Source organism: Colossoma macropomum, unplaced genomic scaffold, assembly GCF_904425465.1.
Source record: "Colossoma macropomum unplaced genomic scaffold, Colossoma_macropomum, whole genome shotgun sequence".
NCBI classification, from domain to species: domain Eukaryota; kingdom Metazoa; phylum Chordata; class Actinopteri; order Characiformes; family Serrasalmidae; genus Colossoma; species Colossoma macropomum.
In genome coordinates, this window is record NW_023495549.1 from 33946 (window position 1) to 41578 (window position 7633).

Consider the following 7633-nt stretch of genomic DNA (forward strand, 5'->3'; position numbering starts at 1 on the left):
TGAGAAACGACTCTTGCATGTGGAGTCTGAAAGCTCACTGACCAGTTGATGAGTTGAGTCAAATCTGGGTGGGTCTTCAAAAGTTGTATAAAGAAATGCTGAATCAGTAATATAAATAAAAATAAAAGGTGTGAAGTAAATTTGTAGATGAGGGAGACACCTGAATCACTGAGGGAAATGAATCAGTGACAAAGGCTGGAAATGAATAAGTAACAGAGGAGAGAACTGCATCAACAGCAAAGGAGAGAACTGAATCAGTGGCGGAGAAGACGGAGCTGAATCAGTAACAGAGGAGGGAGCTGAATCAGTAACAGAGGAGGGAGCTGCATCAGTAACAAAGGAGGGAGCTGAATCAGTAACAGAGGAGGGAGATGAATCAATAACAGAGGAGGGAGCTGAATCAGTAACAGACGAGGGAACTGAATCAGTAATAGAGGAGAGGTCTGAATCAGTAACAGAGGAGGAAACTGAATCAGTAACAGAGGAGGGAAACTGAATCAGTAACAGGAGAGGTCTGAATCAGTAACAGAGGAGGGAACTAAATCAGTAACAGAGGAGGGAACTAAATCAGTAACAGAGGAGGGAACTGAATCAGTAACAGAGGAGGAAACTAAATCAGTAACAGAGGAGGAAACTGAATCAGTAACAGAGAAGGGAACTGAATCAGTAACAGAGGAGGAAACTGAATCAGTAACAGGAGAGAACTGAATCAGTAACAGAGGAGGGAACTGAATCAGTAACAGAGGAGAGAACTGAGTCACTGACAGAGGAGAGAACTGAATCAGTAACAGAGGAGAGGACTAAATCAGTAACAGAAGAGAGAACTGAGTCACTGACAGAGGAGAGGACTAAATCAGTAACAGAGGAGGGAACTGAATCCATGACAGAGGAGAGAACTGAATCAGTAACAGAGGAGGGAACTGAACCAGTAAAAGAGGAGGGAACTGAATCAGTAACAGAGAAGGAAACTGAATCAGTAACAGAGGAGGAAACTGAATCAGGTGGATCTGCATTTGTGAGTAGGTAACAATCGAGGGCTAGGGCTTGTGACAGTCACAGGAGCAGGATTGGTGACAAAGACAAGAGCAGTCTTTTGTTTTGTCACAAGGGCTGGGAGCAATGACATCCCTGCGCACAAGAGGAATGTTTTCAGATCCTTTCCGGGGGTGGGCTAAGCAGGGCATATCTCTGTGTGCTGCGCAGCAGTTTAGTTTGTGGCATTCGCAGCATTTTTTCAGTAACAGAGGAGGAAACTGAATCAGTAACAGAGGAGGGAACTGAATCAGTAACAGGAGAGAACTGAATCAGTAACAGAGGAGGGAGCTGAATCAGTGACAGAAGAGAGAACTGAATCAGTAACAGATGAGGGAACTGAACCAGTAATAGAGGAGAGGTCTGAATCAGTGACAGAGGAGGGAGCTGAATCAGTAACAGAGGAGGGAGCTGAATCAGTAACAGAGAAGGAAACTGAATCAGTAACAGAGGAGGGAACTGAATCAGTAACAGAGGAGGAAACTGAATCAGTAACAGAGGAGGGAACTGAATCAGTAACAGAGGAGGAAACTGAATCAGGTGGATCTGCATTTGTGAGTAGGTAACAATCGAGGGCTAGGGCTTGTGACAGTCACAGGAGCAGGATTGGTGACAAAGACAAGGGCAGTCTTTTGTTTTGTCACAAGGGCTGGGAGCAATGACATCCCTGCGCACAAGAGGAATGTTTTCAGATCCTTCGCGAGGGTGGGCTAAGCAGGGCATATCTCTGTGTGCTGCGCAGCAGTTTAGTTTGTGGCGTTCACAGCATTTTTTGCAGTGGGCTGTGCTGCAGGTTTTACCATGGGCCGAGCAGCAGGGCTTCTGGAAAGCACAGGGGAAACAACAGGATTAAATACACACAACAAAGAAAAATAAGGTGAAAATAAGGAGCACAAACAGGACACAGGTAACAGTAATCATTAGGACGTATGTACAAACGCAGGAGCAGGGCTCTTTAATGCAACAACAGTAAGTGCTCACAATGTGCATAAAATAAACATTCCCCTTCACCAGGTGTGTAACCCACTAAGGGTGTAATGCTACACCCCCTAAAACAGAACATGTGAAACAGTAAAGTACTCCATCGTCTCACACATATACATCTGATCTGGTGTTGCTAGGCTCATTTTACAGGGCTTTAGCAGTCACAGCTGAGATGGTTCTATACAGGGCCATATAACCATCCCCCCACAACCCCAGGTTAAGGCTTAGCCTTCTACAACCCCATTTTCAAAAAAGATGGGACGTTGTCCAAAATGTAAATAAAAACAAAATGCAATGACGTGCAAATCATTTAAATCCTATATTTCATTCAAAGACACCATATCAAATGTTGAAACTCAGAAATTTTATTGTTTTTTGAAAAATATCTGCCATATTTCAATTTGATGCCAACAACATGTTCCAAAAAAGTTGGGACAGGGGGCAACAAAAGACTGGTAAAGTTGTGTAATGCTAAAAACCAGCCAGTTAATTGACAACAGGTCAGTAACATGATTGGGTATAAAGAGCATCTCAGAGAGGCGGAGTCTTTCAGAAGTAAAGATGAGGAGGGGTTCACCACTCTGTGAAAGACTGCACGATCAAATAGTGCAACAATTCAAGAATAACGCTTCTCAACATAAAATAGCAAAGAACTTTTGCTTTTCATCATCTATGGTACATAATATCATTAAAAGATTCAGAGAATCTGGAGAAATCTCTGTATGTAAGGGACAAGACCAAAAACCAGTATTTGCTGGCCGTGATCTTTGGGCCCTCAGACGGCACTGCATTAAAAACAGACATGATTCTGTAGTGGAAATCACTGCATGGGCTCAGAAACACTTCTGAAAACCACTGTCTGTGAAAACAGTTCATCACTGCATCCACAAATGCAAGTTGAATCTCTAAAACGCAAAGAAGAAACCACATATAAACAGGAACCAGAAACGCTGCCACCTTCTCTGAGCCCGAGCTCATTTAAAATGGACTGAGGGGAAGTGGAAAAGTGTCCTGTGGTCTGACAAATCAACATTTGAAATTCTTCAAAACGGAAATCATGGACACTGTCCTCCGGGCTAAAGACTACTCAGCTTGTAATCAGTGCACAGTTCAAAAGCCAGTATTTATGATGGTATAGGGGGGCATTAGTGCACATGGCATGGGTGACATGCACTTGTGTGAAGGCACCATTAATGCTGAATGATATATACGGGTTTTGGTAACTGCCATCCAGATAACATCATTTTCAGGAAAGGCCTTGATTATTTCAGCAAGACAATGTCAAACCGCATTCTGCATGTATTACAGCAGCATTGCTTCGTATTTAAAGAGTCCGGGTGCTAAACTGACCTGCCTGCAGTCCAGATCTGTCAAACACTGAAAACATTTGCCGCATTATGAAATCAAAATACAACAAATGAGCCCCTGAACTGTTAAGCAGCTGAAATCCTACATCAAACAAGAACATGAAAACATTTCACTTTCTAAACTACAACAGTGTCTCCTCAATTCCCAGAGTGTTGTTAAAAGAAGAGGTGATGAATGTGTTGTTGGCATCAAATTCAAAATAGGCATGTATTTATGTACGCGACACAAGCCGTGTGCTGTACTACAGGACAGGGGTGCCACTAGCTGGCCAACATCAGGCACTGAGCTGATCAGATCATCTCAAGACCTGCCCCATTTTCCTCATCCCTTTAATCACTGCTTAGCAACTGTTGCTAGCCACTTGCCAGCATGTACATTTATATTGTAGTTGAGAGTTGCCTGTGTGACTTCTAAAAGACACTCCACACCCTGACAGAGGGCAGGACGGTGTTTTCTACCTGTCTCCAAAACCACAAATAAACTTAAAAAAATGTCAGCTTTGGATTGGTCTTTGTAGTTTCCAAACACACCTGTTTTCCTCTGTTTTCAAGTCATTTCATTTTCATTACAGAGAGGGCTGGTGTGGCTTCAGTGTGGCACTGAGTCCAGCAGCATTTGGTCAAATTTCTTTCATTTTGCCATTTGAAATGTAAATTAGAAAGGCTGAATCAAGAGCTATTAAAAATATTCAGGTGGTTACGTCAGCAGTTTCATTCTTCCAGAAAGGCTGCGTTGTGTGTGCACACTACTTTTGGACACAGTCAGTATGCGAGCAGTATGTAGTAAGCTGCTTCAAACAAGTGATAGCTTGTGGGTCCGTGTATCTATTGGTCATTAGATTTTCATTTCAAAACTAGTATTGAAAAACAGGAAAATGAGTCAGTTTGAGGTTATTGTCAGTGGAAAAATCAAGACATGGCTTCATTTTACAGTTTCACAAACGAACCATAAAACAAAAAATAAAATAAAATAAAATAAAGAAGAAGTATTTTATTTCTCTAAATTTAAAATTTTCAATCACTTGAACCAGAGATAAACGTGCAGAGGGCATATATGGTCACAGAAGATCAGACTCACTTTATTACATAATCTTTATACATAATACACTTTATTAAGTGTATTATTAATGTAGCAATGCAAACTAAATGTATTAATGTTATTTTTGTAACAATGAAAAACAGTCTCGGTTACACTTCCCAGCTTTAATGTCAAGGTTGACATAACATCTACGACAGGTGACATTGATATTTTCTCCTGACATTAAGTTGTCATGACACTTTCTGGGGTGAAATGACAGACTTTGTAGCTCAGTTTATGTCTCAGTGACATAAAGCTGATAATATAACAGCGCTTGCCAAGTCAGTTGTACGGAAGTGAGCATTTCTAAAGCCTTTAAATAAAGTTTATTTTTACTATTTATAAGATTAAATTTGATATATATAAAGGCCAATAACAGCTGTTATAACATGCTATGTCATTTCACCCCAAAAGTGTCTGACCACCCAATAAAAAAAAAATGTCACCTGACAAAGGTGTTAACTTTACATCAAAACTGACAAAAGTCTTTATAACAACCAACACCTATTGAAATAAGCCTTTATAGTACAGTATTACAGTTACCACAATCTCTATACACTCATTCATTGATTCAATATATTGATTTGAATTTCTTTAACAAATATTTAGTTTTGGTGCAATTCATTTTAATTAGATAAAACTAGTGACAATTTCAGTATAATATCTAATAATATATTGCACATTAATCTCTGTTTCTATTATAGGTGTAAACAGTTGATACTGAACCATATCATATGATATTTCATTTTAAGATTTTATGAAAGCTCAATATTAAAAGCATATATTTGAAAAATGTGAAGGGCTTTTTTGCTTTACCATTTAATGCCAGGTGGAGCGTTATGGTGAATAGTTGAATGTGAAAAAGAGACATACTTGAGACAGGACTTTTAACTTGTCACAGTTAAATCGGGGCTTACGTCTCCTTATTTCAACAGATTTTTAATATATGTTAATTATAATACTTGATACTATGATAAACAGGTGCAGTGGTGCTATTAGGCTAAACATGAATCAGCACAAACAGAAATTTGACAGCTCACAAAGGTGTGCATTTAAAACATCCTTTAACTGTAACTCTGTTTTAAAGAAATACTGCATGTTTCAAAAATAAAATTAGAGTTTCTCTTTCTTTTTTCTCATCCATCTTTATGTCTACTTTAAAAGGATTTACTTTTTTATTATGAAAGACTTGTAGTTAGAAGAGTCAGGTTTGTTTATATTTGCACACTGATGACCTACCTACGCCTCAGCTGAATAAAACTGTGCCTGTGATAACTTACAGCAACCGAATCACAGCTGTGAATTCATCCATCATAATACACAAACTCAAGTGAGCAGATTTATACAAGAACTGTTTGGGGAACTTACCGTTTCAGTGAGGTCTAGGCATTTACGACATTTCTTGCAGCATTTATAAATCATTGCTATAACTGAGATGAGGACAAGGACAGCAAAAGCCTGCCAACTGGAAAAAGACAACACAGCAGTGAATAATCAGCGTACTATATTACACAACAAAGCAGTGCATAAACAGGTAACATTTACATTATATTAATGACATTTGGCGGACGCTCTTATCCAGAACAACTTACAATTTGATCATTTTACACAGGTAGGCGAAGGTAGTGTTAGGAGTCTTGCCCAAGGACTCTTATTGGTATAGTGTAGGGTGTTTACCCAGATGGGGATTGAACCCCAGTCTACAGTGTAGAAGGCAGAGGTGTTACCTGCTACACTATACCAACCACATTTACAATGTGAACTTCTGCACAAGAGAATAAGAGGAAATGTGGGGATGACTTTAATGTTTTTAATCTGGCTATGAAGTCGTAAGTATAGTAGTAAGTAGTTATGCATGTACAGTAAGTCTACCTCAGGTTATAAATTATAATACCTTAAAATACCTTCTTTTTTCTTTATCTTTTTTTTTCCCCATAGTTTAATATTAACTACTTTTAAGGTACTACATTGTAACAATTATGTCACAGAGTGTAACTACCTAGCACACAATAACAAATCTGCACATGAAAGGGTTACAAGGCATTGATGTCAATTGTACACCAATATTTCTCACAATGATCAGTTAAATTTAAGTAGTAGTAGTAACTGATCAAAGTAATTTAAATTAGTAGCTTACCTTAGATATGTAGAATGACATCAGAGCACTGAGCTCGACAGGAGTCAGTGCTTGGGGTTTTTCACACCATTTCCATGGAGAAGTCTTACCGCTGTCAGCAAAATCTGCATTGAACTCAGTTTTTAAACAAGCTATGTATCTACCATCACAGAGAAACAAGGCCAGCCAAACAACAGATGGAACCATACAGGCCAGAAATTTCAGGAAATTTATACAACGTTCTTCATATGGTGAGCAAACACATTCAATGCTCAGAAGGTAAAATCCAAAGGCAAAAGTGATGACCATGGGCACCAGTAAGTAACAACAGAAAAGTGCCACTGTAAATCCGGTTTTACAAGGGCACACAAATTCTTTCTCAACAACTTTCTCCATAGCCACAAGAATGAGGCTGAAGAACACACTGCTACTGTAAGGGTACTGTTTAAAGAAATCGCTCCACTTACTCAGATCCATTTCTAAAGCTTATGAGTAACACAACACCACTAAATCAGAATCAGAACTAACCCTTACAGAGTCCGTCAGCTTGAAGACTCACGTTCCATCTGCAGGGATATATGAAGATCATAAGATCATATCAGCTGCTACAAGAGTAAAACAGGAAACCTGTGTGCCCACCCACTTACAGTGGCCCAGAAGAGTCAGACTACTTTTACAAAAAGGAAAGACAAAAGAAAACAAAAGCAAAGCATCCCTTACAAAAGCTGACTGGTTTAAATAAAAACAAATAACAATCTTAAATATAAGCTGACAGTTTTACATAAAAGTTTATGGTTTTAAATAAAAGCTGATGTCCCACCTTTATGTTAAGTGTCTCTGTGTAACTGTGTAGTGTGAACAACATATGCAACCACATTGTAACTACTAATGATTTAGCCAGTGTTACAGATGGAATACAGAAGTACAGCCTATGTAATTACCATGTGTATCAACTTCAGTTTTGCTTCATGTGATTACACAAGTGTATCTTAATAGTTGTAACAGCCTATTCTTTCTCATGTAATTACACAGGGGCAATAACACAAATGTAATTAC

General features: G+C 38.9%; 1 long non-coding RNA gene across 1 annotated transcript; it reads right to left on the minus strand.

Moving 5' to 3' along the window:
* Window positions 1-859: 859 nt before the first annotated feature.
* On the minus strand, window positions 860-7428 carry LOC118802384. The gene is made up of 3 exons (XR_005006661.1): window positions 6599-7428; window positions 5830-5926; window positions 860-1854 (listed from the first exon to the last, which is right to left on the minus strand). It is a non-coding gene; the product is annotated as an uncharacterized LOC118802384 (long non-coding RNA).
* Between the last annotated feature and the right edge of the window lie 205 nt (window positions 7429-7633).